Here is an 18317-nt window from a genome sequence, read left to right as displayed (position 1 = left end):
TTCTAGGAATTATTGTTGTTTCAAATAGACATTTCTGAATTTTGGGGGCTCCGTAATTTTTTTTTTAGGAACATAAGGGCTCCGTGAACAAAAAAAGTATGAGAACCGCTGGTATAGAAAATAGGAATTGGGATGAAATGGCTACCTTTAATGATGCATTATTTTACAATAAAATATTTAGTTACCTACCTATTATTTAAAATAAATTTAAAGTTTAACAATCATTATAAGTATATTACATTATGTGTGAGGTGATTCAGGTGGTGATAAAAAAATAATAATTTACTTATTTTAAACTCAATTAAGTTGATAGTTTTCTTTATATTAAGATGACGGATTGACACTACACAACACGAGTAACATCAGCAGATCACGTTTAAGCATTAAACGTTCGTCAGTTAAAAAATGAGAGCGAATCGACTTATTATGAAACTTGATGGTAAGAACATTAACTGTGTTTGACGTTTGTATTTGGGTTTTTTACGATAATTACATTTTTTAGCCTGTTTTCCTTATATAAATACAATATATTGTAAATTAAAAATGTCCATTAAGTCATAACTCATAACTCACTTAAAAACTGAATCATCATAAAAACCCACTTACAAGCATAGATAATTTTCTTACCATCAAGTTTCAATAGTTTCATAATAGGTTGGTTGTTCACTCTTATTTTTAAATTAAAGAAGCTAAAATGAATCTGCTGAGAGTACATTTTGTATGTTACGGACTTGTAAGACGGAGACAACAAATGTCCGTGTAACTTTATACTTTTTAGACTTAAATACTTAAATATATTGTTTGTCAACTTCTAATTTATAGCTTAACATTATTAGCTACTTAACGTTGACTAACTAAATTAACTTAGGTAAAAGGTTAATTATTTTCTTTAACTAATCCACCTTTGAATTATATATTACATTATTACCTATATTATAATATGAATATGCGATATCAAATAGGTATGTAAATGTTTTATGTAGGTAATAATGAAATACTTATTTTACATAGACGATCGATATGAGCCCTGGTCGGATTTTATTGCATTATTTCCAAGTTTTTGTAGAATTTATATACGAAGTCATAGCAATAGAATTAATGATGCAAATTAATTTCGTAAAATAATAAGGAATGACTGAATGTATGAATACAAAATTGTATTTTGCATATTTTTGTCATTCAAGGTTTTTAAGTATAGGTAAATATATATATATTACGATTTTGCTTTACGTTTGTATCTGTCTTAAACTAAAATTGGTTTCAAATTTCATGTTTATAATAATATTATTATTAATTCAAAACACTGATATTAGTATACTACAAGGAAGCAAAAATCGCCTTTTCTCTTTATTTTTGAAATACAAACATCATATAATAAAATTTATAATATCTATCAATACCTATGTAACTGATAAGATTGAAAACATACGGGCTTACTTTGGCATTTGAGCTACAACAACAGTATTATTTTCGAACGATCGAAACGACAGTCAACGAGTTCATAATCATTTGTCACGTATTTCGATGGCGATTTTTATAAAAACTCCAAACGACAAAATGACAAACTCTAGTTCTGCGAGTTGCTGATATTCGGCGTGCGGTGCTCGAATATTGAACAGATTTTCTCTGTATTTTTCTATTTGAAATTTCAGAAACTCGTTTACAACTGAATTTATAAAAATATACTATAATAAATTGACGAAATGCAAACACTATATCGACGAAAAACAAAATGATATTGTCGCTATAATATTATAGTATTTCGAGCGTTCGGAGTGGCCGCACTGGGGCGCTAGCGGCGGCGCCTCTCCGACCGACATGTGCGTTTCGTTCGAAACCGGATGGTGTGCGTGCTCGTGGATATTTCAGTGATTCATTGCCCGTCCGTCGTCCGTCTGCGATCGTCGTCGTCGTCTTCGTCGTCGTTGTCGTCGCGGTTCGCCTCCGTCACCGTCGTCACCGTCGTCACCGCTGTCACCGCCCCCGGCGCTTCGAGTACTTACGAGTTTCAGCCGCAGCAGCATTTCTCCGCGTACGACTGAAAACCGTCACCACCAGCCCTGCAGGTAACCTACGGTTATTAGTCATATTATTGTCGTCGATTTTGCTTTTCTCCGCCCTCTCCCCCAGAAAAATTTTCTTGTGTAATGAGACGTAAATGCATTTTTTTTCGAACGTCTACTGCAGCATCTTACTGTACATATTATTTAATATTTTAAGGGTCGATACTTTAATCGAACAACACTCACTTACGTCAAAACATTTTATAAAAAATGTTTACGTACCTACCTAATTTTTAAGTTGTTACGAAATAACAAAAAGATAAAAAAAAGCTGTACCTATCGGTATTATTTTTTATTATTCTGAAGCAGAATATTACCTGGAGTATTACGGTGTACAAAAATCAAATTTCGGACGAGTAGTAAATTAGATTACTTACCTCTAAATACTTATTACTCGAAACCTACTAGTACGAAATTCGATTTTTATGCACTTATCTAAGTATATTCCGAAAAATATTCTGATTTGGAAAAAGAAATTAAAAATCTTCAATATTAGAAAAATAAAAAATTGAGCTTTTTTCGATAAAATAATCACCAAGTGTCACCGCTGCTGTATTTTTGTCGGTACATATAATGATATAAATATATAATATTCTGGTGAGATGAAAAAAAAATCAAAAAAATCTCTTTTCCCACATTCCGTGTCGAGTGTATGACGCGTCAAAAAAAAAAAATAATAATAAATAAACGTTGTTATATAAAATAACAGTGAAAATTCTTTTCGGGATCACCGGGCCGTGAAAACCCCCCATATGGTCAGCTAGTTTTTACGCCGGATTCCAGGGTAATTTTTTTCGTATTAGTGATGTATACCTACGGCCTTGTGAAGAATGTGAGCAATTGTGTTTTGAGTATTTTCATTCCGTCTACACAGGTACACATCGTACAATTATGTACAATTTACCTACACGCGGGCAGAGTATAATAATAATATTATATTAATCTATTATCGTGATGAAAGTACAAAATAATATTATAGTCATTTATAGATATTTATAAATATTACTAGTCAGCAGTCGCTGGAAATTGTGCCGTAATAATATTATAGTATAATAGTATGCTTCATTGCTTTTAAGAATTGGTTCGATGAATAACTACGTCTACGTACATTTGATTGTTGTGTCTTGTGTGGGCAGTACAGAATATTATATACTTTACTATGCTCGTGGTTTTAATTAACTGGAAATTAACGAAACATCTGTTGCTTTCAAACCAGGATATCTTTGTTGTTCATTAAAAATTATTTCAAACACCCATTACGTCATAATATCAGTCAAAACTGAGTTCATTTTATTTTATTATTATCATTTGTTTTTTACAAATTTTAAAAATGCATTTGTTTACACATGTTCAATTAACACTGGCATCATCGCATTAAGAGTAATTATATTATACGTAATAAAACTGTACGATCATTTATGTGTTATTTTTTTCTGAAATTCAAGTATCTACTATCTAATAGATACATAGATACAGGTGCATACTACAAAGTGTAGAATGTAGGTACTGAACACTTAGAAATCCGTGCATTTAATTCATAACCAAAATGTTTCCCGGTTAGTTAGGTATACGTTATCAATTATTACAAAATTATATAAATGTTTTCAACAATAATAATAAGAAAATATTATAATATTTATAAAAATGTAATTGTTGAGATATTGGATAACTTTATGAGTTTAGTTATTTATGTAGTCCATTATTCATTAAAAGGTTACACATTGTTATATTAATTTAAATTTATGAAGATTAATATACAATAATACGAACCATTATTCTCTTATAATAAAAGTTATTTTGTTACATTATTTTGTTTGTAAGAACTACGAAGTATTCGTAGTTGAAATAATATTTATATTAATACTTCCAGCCCGTTTCTTGGTATATTAAACATTGTGTACCTAGATGAATATTTATATACATATATATTATTATATTTCTTGACTATATACTATATTTCTATATAATTTTGTAATATATTCGATATCTAACGTTATTGTTGCTCCATAAATGTTCTAAGGCATATAAAATATTATACATTACTTAACATAAAAAAATCTTTTGCTGTTATAATATATATTGTCTATACTCTCAAGTCATTAAGAATATTTGTTTATTGGGGCCAAATGACCTATACATATGAGTTTTATCGACATTTTGCTACCCACGTTTACCTATTGGCTTCTAGTCCGTGGGATGAACTTATATAACAACTGATTATTAATACAACCATGTGATTTTCTCCGACATTGATGTATAATTTTCTGTCAAAAAACTAATGTAATAATTACAATAAAGCTATTTAACAGTAATTAGGTATTTTAATAAATTATGTAACCCATTTCAACAACTGTCGACCTTTCGATTATATTTTAATAGCAAGTAGGTATACCTAGCCTGTTGTACATCATTATTTTTTAGTGAATAACAGAATTTATTTTAAAATTTATTAGTAATATTTTCTTGAAAATCATTTTATACAAACAATTTAGTGTTAGTTAAAAAAAAATTACTTCATAATCAATTAGTTTGTGAAAACAACATTTAAATAAATTTGAAAGTGAGCTATTATAATTGTTATTTGTTTTAACCTATTTCTCATGTATATTATATGCGTTGATTAAGGAGTTTTTTTAATTATATTAAATTGGAATGTCTTATTAGAACTGATCTCGTTAAAGTCGACGAGTTCAAAATGTACAATCGCATGTACGTTGTTCACTCATTTGGTTTCGAATTATTATACTCTAATACGCTTGTGATATATATATTATATATGTATATTTAAAGTATATAAATACTAGTATTTATAAATAATAATCTTATATTCTTGTGTACCTATATATATACTTATAATACATTAATTATAATATACGTAAGATACAATAATTCAATAATAATAAGCAACAAAACGGTTAATAAATAATAATTATTAATTAAATTATTTGTATACCGGCCATTTTTTTAAATTTCAAATTTTAAACGTCATATTAGTTTAATGCATAATATTGGATACTTTGTATTGAGAACTTTTTTACTTTTTTACAATACACACATTAAACGCCATGCGTTATTATTATCTATAATATTTTTATAGCTTCAAATCGTTAGATTGAACACAGTTTGTCTGTACAGGATGTCCCGTGATGATTTGCTTTAGGATCTGGTTGGATATTACTGATTTCATCATCCCGCCACCGTTATTAATTTCTAAATATTCGTGGGACACCCTGTATACAAGTATGTTAGATCGTTGGTAATATTAATTGAAGCTAACAGCAGCTGGTGTTTTGGTCCCGAGATCTTTATTGAAGCTGAAACCAAGGGCGTTGTGTTCCGGCTGCTGGTCTATGTAACCGGAAAAACCTTATTACTCCCTGCCGGTTGTCATTTATTTAAACTAGGTGCACCGTGCACGATTGTTGTTTGTTTAGAAATAACTTTTATTTTATTGTTTTTAGTGTTTATGGAAAAGACGCGTTTAGGTGGGTACACTTATACATATATAATATTATTATATATATTATGTTTGTCGTTTTCGGTAAATCGCTTGTCAAACATCTCAGCTGTCGAGTATGAAGTGTGTTTAAGAATTTAAGATATTAAGTACGAGATTTTTTACATCCACCCACGTTTTTATCATTATTATAAGAGAAAAACTCGCCCGGTATTTTACACGTTTATAACTGCATGTTAATTTTGCAATAGGTATTAAAATATTCATTAAAAATTATTTAGTATTTGGCTAATCATATTATAGTAATAATAAAAAATTATATTTTATCATGACAAGGGTCAACGACTACGACTATATTTGACTACTATATTTATTTATATTTAATTGTTGCTATGTGTTCTACATACAATCGCGAATAGACCGGTGCACATAAAATAATTTCTCAGATATAATCAAACATAATATTTTGAACCATTGTATTCAATAATGAAACGTAATATTTTGTATGTTTTAGTTATAATGGATGTTTCTTTGATTGCTTAATAATAATAATAATAATAATAATAATTTTTTATACTATTACAATAATAATATTAACACGTGAGTGTTAACAACATTTTAGACTTTTTTTGTGTATACATCTGGTTTACACGCATATTGCGTAATAAATCTTTTAAGATTTACATACGAATGAGTATTTACTGTTTACACATTATACTTTGTAACGTAAAAAATATCAGATAACAATTAAATTGGAGACGTGTGATATTTGGAGATGTGTAATGATGTTATGGATATATATAGATTTTTTTTATTTACACGAGACCGTCATAAAAAAAATTATTCAACAGTTTCAATCATAAGAATAATAAGTAATAACATATCTATTTGGTATTTTACAAAAAATGAATGTGGTTCATTTTTATTTTGATCCATTATCAATTGATTTGAAAAATATCTGTATATAATATAACCAATCACAAACATATATGTAACAGTACTGACAAGATATAGTAAACTTGACAACTTCAATTACTTATAATTTAATATTTTCTGATTCAATGTTTACTATTGACATTATAATAAAAATAACCTACTGTATAGTTTAAATAAAATTATGCACCTTTTTCCTGTGGCCCATAAAATGTCTGCTTTAATGTCGATATTTTATATACTTTACGAAATACATGCATATTTTATTGATGATTAACATTTTACCACTTCTATCTTAAAAACAATACTAAACAATCTTTGGTAAAAACTTCATTGTGAACTTATATTAACGTTTATCTATCCAAAATAAGTACCAATACAACTTGATTTTCTAGCTAAGAATTTATAGTACCTAAATAATTATAATTCATGTTTATCACGAATAATTTATTTTGATTTATATTTATTACTTTTAACTATATTAATTATTTTTTGCACTGAAACGTTTGTTCAATAAATCGTCTATTCTAGTATATATTATGTAATGCTCGCAGGATACGTTCCGTGTTTTGATTTTTTCGCACATGACCGTGACACCACCACCAGCTGTGGTTGGATTTTACTATTGATAGTGGTATCCGTACATAGTATAAATCCGTATCTAATGTCCGCACGTCATTTAACACGGGTATAATATGACCAATTAAGAGCGTTTGTGTTTTGAAACCCCTACATTACTTCCGATTCGGTTTAATCAGTGGTGCGTGTCCGTAAAGGGGAAGTGCACCCATTAGTGTGTAAAAAATGTGTGCGCAACTCGAAACTAAAATTATAAAATACCGGATATCGTAATGGGTGTATGTATATATAATGTATAATGTAATGTTGCAGTACGCGTGCACCTATATTATATATGTATCCCTTGCTTTTATTTTATATTTATAAACACACAAAAGGACAAGAGCAATGCATCAAAATGATTGCGTGATCCGGTTCAGTACAGAGGCTGTCCTTGGTGTATCGCGGGTGGTATATAACAGTATTATTATTATTATTTTACCTATTACTCGTATATACAATGTATAATATTGTATGTAATATATAAATAATATGTGCTACCCAGTACCTACAATATTCATATTAATTGTCAACAGAGATGAAAATATGTCGATCAGAGATCCGGTGAATTATGGCCAAGGCGGAAACGTTTATTATACGCCCGTTTTATTATATTATATCCGGCCAACCCTTAAGGATTTCATATATTACAATACGATTTGAAAATATCGTTTCCTTTCTTTTCGGACATTATATTTCCCTTTTTTTTTTATATTTTTCAATGAACGTAAAATAAAATTTTTAAAATTGGCTTGGTAAAAACAGTGTCTTTGAACTCTCGTTTTATTTCACCTTGTACGAGTAATGATATAGCCAGTGTACTGCATATATTATAATTGTTCAACACGGATCGAAACTGTCAAGTAGGTCCCACTAGATTTATTGCGTTTGGCATAATAATATATTACGTATTGGTATAAACGTACAAATGTTTTCACTTGTAATAAAACTGTAAGTATATTAGGTACGTGATATTATCACATATATTGTTGTCGACGCGATTTTATAGTTTTTGATAACAACTATATAGGTAATAATATATGCACCACGCGTATTAGTATTCAACAAAGAACAATATTATTGATTTATAAACATAAAACATTTGCACACAATACTGGGGTAATAAATAACGTCCGGGTGAATAAAATAACTGTTTGAAGGCTTGTTACCTGTATCTAAAATTCATTACCAAAAAAAAATCACTCGGCAAATGTTATATACTTTGCCAAAACATAATGCACCGTCAGCACTCCTGTAGTATTGCCCCGGCGTGGCGGTTTCCTCGCAAAAGTCATTGTTGCAAAAATATAAAATGAAAGTTGCATTGTATTTTTAAGAGTAATTTTTAGCCATTTACGTAGATACTTATAGTGCACATTGTGTTTTGCACACAATTAGTTGACTAATACCACTTTTAGCACTTTTTTAAAATATTTTATTTTCTATTATTTGTAGTAATTCGGTGTCGCTGTGTACACCGGTGCGTGCAATAATTTCCATTTGTGTTGTGAGGTCATAGCTCACGAATCTGGACGCTGAACGCCTGAACAATACACTTATACACCTGCGTCTTGGCTAAGTGTTCCTACGGTCACAGTCGTAAAATTGTGATGATCGCTACTCCGTCGTCATACAGGTAAAACAAATAAGTTACCGTTTGCAAAATGATATTGTATTCATCTTGATAGATGAATATTAATTTTCTAAGTTAATAGTCAATATAATATGGTGTTATTGATATACCTTTTAAATAATAATATGGCTGTATGCCGTATGGTTGTTATTTATACTCATTTCATTCCCATAAATTTGATTTACTATAACTTACTATAATCACATATCATATAGTGTAAACTATACAGTATACGCAATATGCATATTATGGTAAATAGTAAACTGTATCATTGGTATCCTATAGTATATACTGATATATGTATCATCCGGAAGTTATAAAGTTACAATAAACCTGGCCACAGACTACAGAGACACAGAGTAATAAACACACCAAACTTTGAGATACCTGTATAATTAGATACTGGAAACTGTTTTCTTTTCTATTTGAATTTAGTTAAAAAGTTGTGTTTCATTTTAGTATTTATTATGTGTTTGTGGGTTGGCTGCAGCTGTATAATATTATAATTTTCCTTATTTACTTTATATATTATACATTATAAATACATATCGTTTTAACTCTAATACAATAGTAATCCTGATAATGTATAATCGTAGATAGATGGTATAGTTAGATATTATTGTTTACTTGTAATTGCAACGGATACAATTATTTAGGTAGGTACTTTAACTTAGACAATGCGGTAAAGATCCTTTGGCGGCAGTTCGAATAAAATATAGTATTTAGATTGCTTGTGCGCCATCCGTAAATTGTAGGCGTTTATGTTTTTGTTGCAAAATAGTTTGATGTCATTTTACCTACTTTTGTTTGTCTTAAAATTGCATATTATTTTAATATATCAATGATTATTTTTGTAAATCTATTCGTTGTTATATAATATTTTGTAGTATGTGTGTAATTTTTTCTATACAACTTTATGACATAACTACATTTTTTTATAAGAAGAACTCACTGGTATAACATTATGCAGTACATACTACATTATACCTAATTTATTATATGATATCATTTGCTTGATGTTTAAAAATTATTATTACGTTTATTCAATATGAAAATATTTTTTTGTTACTTATTATGCTATGTTTTGTCTTTGGACAGCTATCTTTTACTAAAGTATAATAATAGATGTAATGTATACTAACCATATTTGATTAATGGTTAGTGTAACGAACTACTTAATTTATTTATAGGTATGACCAATCACCGATGTTCAATTAAGCAAATGTCTTAAAATTTTAACCCTTAGCAGTTTAAAACAACTATACTATAACTATAGCAACTATTCCCTAGGTAGAACAAGAATGTTATGTTTAATAAATTATTTTACCTCCGAAATTTTACAAATCAATATGTTAAATAGTTAATAATTCGATCGATTAAAAATAAATTATGTTATGCTTGTTATTAACTTTGAATATATTTAAAAATATTAAAATTTCCTCTGAATCACTGAAATTTCCAAGTATATAGTTGTGTAAAAATATAATTAATACAAATATTGTAAATTGCAATGTAATATTCACCTCTGGTATTACATATAGTTGTATAACACGTCCTTGGAATAACGAATATTCGTATTCGATGGGTTTCACGTAATGTTTGCTATATTAAATTATAATTTTATAAATTTAATATCGATCATCGATTGATTTTTAGGGTAAAAATAAGATATGAAGTATGAAAAAGAAAGGACGGTAACTTACTATAACAACTGCATAAATTTATATTTTATATACATATATGTAGTGGTACTATTAATAATTATCAATTAAAATCGTCGATCAGAATTAAAATTGGTTTCATTTCCTGTAAGGTAGTTGAAGAATTGTTATATTAATATGTGCTTCACGAGCAGCACTATTTACTATTGATTTTTGGCACATCAACTCGACTATACCTCATGTTTTATCGGTAAATTATGTAAAATATAAACATAATATTGTATTACTTGAAATTGTAGTCTTTTGTTAGACATAATATTGAATCGTCTTTAATTTATAAATAATTTAATGCCTAATAAATATTTGTTTATACTTAGGTTTGTGTACATAGGTTTATGTCTATGGGCTGTAAATTGTATTTATCGTATAATATTGATATAATGTATTATTTATAAAAACTGCAAAGATATCGATGTTCTTTATGGACAGTGGACACGGTATAAATAATATATCGATGTTATAACTAGATATGCTGCATGCATTCGTATTTTGTATTGTAATTAATTCATTAATTAAATATTCGTATTTTAATATATGGAAATTATTTTCACGCCTAAGCTTATCTGATTTGTTGTCGAACTACGCTATTATGCATAATATTATTATTATTGTTTTGTTTCGACAAATTAGATAGCACAGTGGTGTCACATTATTTCATTAATATTAATATTTTATCTTCCAATACTGATGTATGTTGCATAGGCAATAAATGAAAAATAACTTAACGGGATGGTAAATACATACTATATGTATCCCATTATAATAATGCCACTGTGATCAATGATAATATTATGTACAAATGTACAATTTGGAATTACATTTTTTGTATTTAATATGCGTATGTAATGGATAATACCAGATCTGAAGAATAGTTTTGGAACAAAATGCCATTATTTAATATTATGAGATGAAAAAAAAATTGAAATTTGTATTAATTGACGTATTTTTGAGAGTATTTATGTATTTTGATGCGTTTTATTCGATTTTATTTCGGTTTTATTATTGGTAGGTATAACTAATAAATTACATTCACATTAATCATATACAATACCGGTATGCGTATAGGAATTCAACTTAGGAAAAAAACATTTTGGTGTGTATTTCGAAAACAATTTTTGTACATTTAAATCGACTCGTGTTTTTTTTTATTTTATAGTTTATACACTAATAATTGTGCAATTGCATTTATTATTTTATCTGGTTAAACTGGACGTCAGTCAGGCACAAAAAAGCCGTACAATGCAGTAATTACACGACCACATTAATTAATGTTTTCTTTGCGTTCGGTTATTGGATATCAGTCTCTTCAGGAATTCGCAAAAATGTTATACCTGTATATGTACTCTTTTGAAACCGCACAATGGCACAATTTGCATTTAAGGCGTGAATATAGCAAGAAAAAAAATATGCATTGACAATTTAGCGTTTTGGAACACTTTACGCTAAACTATATGAAATAATATAATATATAATATGTTTGTCGACTTGACATTGGTATTAAATATTAGTGCCTACGCGTGTAAAGCACATGCAAATAAAATATAGAAGTGCAACATCCGGGTCGTCTCGGCTCCCAAAGAAAAATCGAAATATCTAATTCAGAAACGTCTTAAAAACGAAATCAGTTTGTGCTATTCACATTTCACACGAAACAAAACACCATTAACCTCGCAGAAGAATATTAAAAATAATGTGTGCTACACTTTTACTTGCAAAGCTTCTGTGTTTGGATTATATAATACGTCTCTGAATAACAACAATTTCAGACGTTTTTTGGCGTTTTTACTTATTAAAATTCTATTGCATCGAGCGTGTTGCACACCTACTTATGTGTTTAATGTTATAAACCAATTATATTTGAATATCGCGTGGGATAATTATTCTGAACTTGACTCAAATTTAGTAACTAGGATACCACTTACATACCATTACCATAAGTCATAACAATATTAATATATGTAATGATATTCATTGGCTGGCATTTGTGGGAGGGACTTAGTTCCCTGAAAATTGTTCCTTACCTTATACCTTTATTTTTAAATACTATTTGACGATATTTTAACTGTTTTATGATGAAATTCTTTAGTCTAAAATGTATCTGATACGACAAAATTTTAATTATATATACTTAAACATTTTAAACCTTTTACAAATTATATTCATATTGGTTTAAATAATTAATATGTAAACCTAAATTTTGATTTTTGTTTACACAATCGTGACGATCACGTACCGTTAATTCGATGAAATCATTTTCGGAGGATAATGAGAAGCCTCGTCGTGAGTCGTCTGGGTCGTCTGGGTAATGTTTCAAATGGACAATAGGTTCTCAAAAATATTTCAAGTGGTGATACCAAATACGAAAATATCGGGGTCCATTTCTTTCCTCTCTCCGATTTGCATTGGCTTTGGGGAGGGTCCCTTTACTAGTGATTGTCTCCTCCACATCTAAAAAAAAAATATTTATCTATATGCCTTAATGTCTCGTCAAATCGTTCGCACGCGCAAAATTTTCCCGGTGGAGTATTGCAGTGATTAATTATTGAGCGTAATGTGCTTATTAGTTGTACAAAAACACGGCGATTAAGCGTCAATTAGCTTAGAAACGATGACCGTGCGTAATGCAGCAGGTATTCCGCCGCAGGAATATAATATTATGTATAAATAAAAAATAATAGGTACCTAATGACCGCGTTCACGGAAAGTAAATATGATTATTTGTCAGCGCATGGCCATGTGACGTAAAAATATTTGCCTTAACTCGATCGCATAGACGTCGCACGTCGGTATACTGGGAATCATTATAAATTAATAACCCCGTTTCGTCAACATAAATAGGTACGTGCAACGTTACGTCCCAGTAAATACTTCAGTTTATTATAAGCGTGTATATATTAGCGTGATATTATATCAACATTGTCGACCGAGGCGAAACCAGTTTTAAACGAAAATCGAAACAAGTACCAATATCATATTATGTTATAATAATAGTATGTCGTGTAAATATGCGTCCAACAACTGGTGAAGGACGTTCGCGCCGTCCAAGTTTCAATCCGGAACTTTACAACAATAATACTGCGATTTATAACGCGTTTGTGTGGGGAATTTCGATGATTTTCTTACAAACTAGATGAATGACTATTTTTCACATTCTCGTGTCGGTGATTGTGGAATCGAAAACTTATTTTCCTTTTTCGGTACTGTTAAGGGTACTTCTACAGTTCTACATAATATATACGGGTTACCATAATTTGATTTGAATTGTTTTTTATTTTCATAATGGACAATAGTTCAGCCATGAGAATAATTATTGTCACACGGATTTAAGATTTTCAGACGCCGCGCAGGCTTGGTGAATGGTGATAGTCGATAGGTATTACCAGAAAACCACAAAACCGTGATATGGGTTTCAGGTGACGATTAATCGAGGGGTGTATTCGGTTGCTTAGAGCACATATATTATGACTTATGTTATACTTATACTTATTGCCTATAGGTAAGTTTTAAATATGAAATTATTCAGAAACATCAATTGAAGTTCCATCGCATTTTATATTTGTAAGATTTGTTTTATATTTACAACTTTATTTTAAAGTGTAAATAATCATACCCATGCTCATAAGCTGAGATAATATTTTAACACTTAAATAATAATAGATTTAAAAGTAAATTATTTATGAAAAAGTTGCTCTACAAACTATATTGAATTAAGAGTGAACTAAGCCCTCTCCCCTTAAAATTTTTTTTATAAACCTGTTAAAATAATATCATACTTGTCACAGATTTAAAAAAAATGTATAAACAATATATAATTGTTTTATTTAAAATTAGTATCTAAAGTTTTAATGAATATAACAATTTACATTTTACAATAATATCAATTACGTAATTGATTAACAATAATAATTGCTTTAAAGATTTAATTTAATTTGTTATATTATTATAAACTAAACATTTTGATGTATTAATGTAACGTCAACTTGTGTGCCGCTGTATTTCTTTCGAACTGTTCACAGAGTACCAACATTGGTCGGATTTCGTCATGGACGTCGTCGTATTTTTGGACGGAGGTCGTGGGTTTTTTTTTGGTATTTCTTATAATTTTATCTAAATATGTTTTTATATGACGGAGTATCGCTGTATTGATTGGTACACAATTTATTATATGAAACAACTTGTGCTGTGCTTAAAAATAACATGGCAATAGATACTAATATACTATATTATTCATATTATTGGAAATACATGTCGAAAAATCACGAGAATTGGTTTTATGTATAAGCTACACACATACTATTGTTGGACTTGAGGGTTTTTCGTAAATTTCGCGCTACTCACAGTCTGTTGCGATTTTCAATGAATTTAAAACTTAAGAGATGTTTTGATTATCGTCCTTATGAATTTACCCTCCAATGTCCTCGAATCGCAATAAGCAAAATAGCTGGTTTTTTGGTGTTCCACCCATTTTTACGAAAACAGTTATGCTCAAAGTTTGTACGGAAAAGTCTGAAACAGTGCAACGTGGACCTCTATGTTATAACATAATACGCCTATAATAATTGCATGTACACGCGTGACAGGGGGTTACGTTTTTTTTTTACAAAACAATAGAAATAACGAAACAACTTGTCCGTCGTCGGTGGGAAAATAAAATGATAATATTAGGTATATTATCGTCGTTGTCGTCATTTCGTGTGATAAAGCGCTTCGACTTTCCGCTAAGTACGCCAAGTGTATACATTTTTTAATGTACTTTAGGCGCGGCCGTGTCGACCGAGAAAAACGAAAGGATATGATATTATTATTATATTGTGTTGTGTATTGTCGCTGTTATTATATTTGTGCCTATGTCATAATAATATACAGGGTGATCCACTTAACATAAGACACAAATTATTTCAATAACTATTACAATTTTTGAAAATATATGTTTTACATAGTTTTAATCTTAATCGTATGTATTATTAAGGACAACACGCATTTTTAACTCTTGATTGCAAATCAGAATATTTTTTGAAGTAATTCGATACATAAAAAACGAATTTTGGACGAGTAGTCTATGAGTTACTTTAAATTCTTACTACCAACTAATAAACTATTTATGCAAATTTTAATTTTTATAGGTCGTAATGCTCCGAATTATATCTGCTTCTGAATATGTTGAATATGAAATAAAAAAATGTATGTTGTCATTCAAAACACTAAACAGTATACAATTTATAAAATGATGACTATATAAAAGAGCAAAAATTTAAATTATTTTTCCATTAATGTTGTCTTATAAATTATAATGACTTAAAAATTAAAATGATGCAAAAGAAATATTTTCAACAACGTTATTTTTTTCTGAAATAAAGAATGTCTCGTGTTAAATAGCTCACCCCGTATAAGCGGAAAATAACTCGGGAGAGTGTGACGAAAAATCTCAGGCGCATCGGTTTTCAATACGTACTAGTTCCTTTATCCTTTATCCGATTTTTTTTTTACCGATATGGGCTGCGACGAGTACCTATATTTCCATTCATCGACGCGTTGTTATTTTTTATTATTGTTATACTTACACGGGTACTGCGTTACACGCGAAGACATATTTGCGGTCGGGTGTAGAATTTTGTACGAGTCTCCGCGACGATGCATGATGATCGTGTGATGATACAAATAATAATATATGACGACAAATAATAGTAATAATAATTATTATTATTATATATACTATATGGTCCGTAAAGCGTACACTACCTATATATGCATGTAGAATGTTGGCCGATGGGTGGCGTCGGCGTAATAGGAATAACATGTGTACACCGCATAATATGATGTCTAATATTATATACCCGATACCGGGTCAAAACCGCAGCAGCATCGAACGCGTATACCAGATACCTATATTACGATGTTATAACTTAAAATAATTATATTGTTATGTGCTGGACAACGTGGTGAGTCGCGACAAGATGTGTATGTAAAACTATTAAGTATCTCAAGGTTTGGGCGTACTATATATATATATTATGCGTTATTATTGCAGTGAAATATTTCATCGAATAATAATAATAATAATAATACTGTGTGCCTGTGTGTAATACCGTTGCCCAGTCGGAGCTTGCAGGAATCCATCGGAAGAGTATGTGAAGGTCGGCCGGTAGACTGCAATGTATATGACGTACAAAAGATGATCAAAAAGTATTTAACTGTCTCTGATGATTGATATACGGGCCACACGCGTATCAGTCTCCAAAATGTTAAAAAGACACTCTGTATACCGGCTAATCCATTTATCCATGTAACTATTTCAGAAACTGTTAGTCTTCGAAAATATTTTTGAATATACTTTTAAGAGATTGAAAAAAACGATATCTTTTGTTTTACGTTAAATTGATCAGTACCGCCTCGACACTTCTACAGTTGGACATGCATAATATTTTCTTAAATTATGAAGAAAAAACTCAAACGGTACAATATTTTATAAGCTCGATGAAAAGTAACACATACGTGAAACAAAACACAAACGTCGACAAGCCGTGACAAAAAAAGATTTCGAAACGACAAAACTTAATTCAAATGTTGAAAGCAAACAGATTAGCGTTCACTTTATTCGTATTTAGGATCGGCATGTAATATATACATATGTATGTTTAACTAAATGAATATAGATACAATATGTTTCCGTATAAGGTTTTGTCGATTGTCGATAATGTACTTACGACTTACGAACGACGTCGTCCTATATAACGGTCACATTAAATGCACTTATGTATCCGATTCGTAGCTTGAAATCGTTTTCGAGAATATTATTCTATCGCAACGGATGAACAACATAAGCCCACTTCATTGCCATACGACATACCGATGATGTGTCACGCTCTGATAAGTAATCCGCTACTCGATAAACTGAATAATATGACCAATATTCCGTGTAATGTAATCGTCTACGTAGACAAGAGAACAAATTATTACAAACTTAATCCCTAAGGAACGTGGATTTGTATAGATAAAAACTACTCGTCCATTAGAATAATAATTCTAAGTGTATACTGATACTATGAAGTAAAATATTTTTCGGTGTATGTATCGTATATATATATAACCGTAAAGGCGGTAGACATTGCATGGTGAAGACTGTAAATAAAAGTATTGTACAGAAACATTTAATTCGAACCATTTACGGTGACCGTGAAAGTGCTCGTGAAGTTATTTATATTCCGTTTTCCGTGTGTAAGTGTTTAATAAACAAACATACGAAAGCGATTAAAATGTAAACGCTGTATTTAAATTAGAAATTGTTATAAAAAAAACGTGCTTTTTATAGCTAATTTGCACACTTGGAAATATATTGAAATATTTTATTTCTATTAATACTCCTAAAACAATAACTCCGATCGCGTAAATCGTATTGTTGTGTATGTTGTGTTTATGTTATTTCTTGTCGGCCAAATCTCTTATAATTTTGTGTTCTGCAACCAAAACAAAATATTATAATAATTATTATTATGTACAGTACGCGACAGCGTACAATCTATAAGATCTACGATCGACGATGCATTAAATAAGATTTGGGAATGACGTGATTTTACTTTTAATCGTATGCACACGTCGAACAGTTATAGGTAGGCATCGATCGACGAATGCACTGTGCAGACAATATATTAGAATAATATAATATTGTATACTTATTTTTCGTACGTATTTCGTTTTGCTTATTGGTTTGTGGTTTTAAAATTCCTATTCGTATAATCGAGTTGTGTTGTTCTGTTCGACCGTTAGCGGAATATTATGAGAATCCGATCATCGTTTTAATGAATATTGTAATGACAGCGAAATAAATATGCGTTATTTCAATACAGCCAGGACAGGACAATGGTGGTCATCTTATTGTTGAAAACAAAAAAAAA

General features: G+C 29.8%; 1 protein-coding gene across 2 annotated transcripts in view; it reads left to right on the top strand.

Moving 5' to 3' along the window:
* Positions 1-1878: 1878 nt before the first annotated feature.
* The window catches only part of LOC111040722, a 27094-nt gene continuing 10655 nt past the window's right edge, over positions 1879-18317 (top strand). Inside the window, exons 1-2 of one of the 2 annotated variants that reach the window (XM_022324729.1) lie at positions 1879-2066; positions 8527-8707. The gene's annotated coding sequence lies outside the window, so the exon portion shown is untranslated. The remainder of the gene's footprint in view (positions 2067-8526; positions 8708-18317) is intronic. The other variant, XM_022324730.1, reaches the window with a different exon arrangement.

This window comes from Myzus persicae, unplaced genomic scaffold (genome assembly GCF_001856785.1).
Source record: "Myzus persicae strain clone G006 unplaced genomic scaffold, MPER_G0061.0, whole genome shotgun sequence".
NCBI lineage: Eukaryota > Metazoa > Arthropoda > Insecta > Hemiptera > Aphididae > Myzus > Myzus persicae.
Note: the sequence above shows the minus strand (reverse complement) of the source record. Positions and strands in the feature narration are given on the sequence as shown.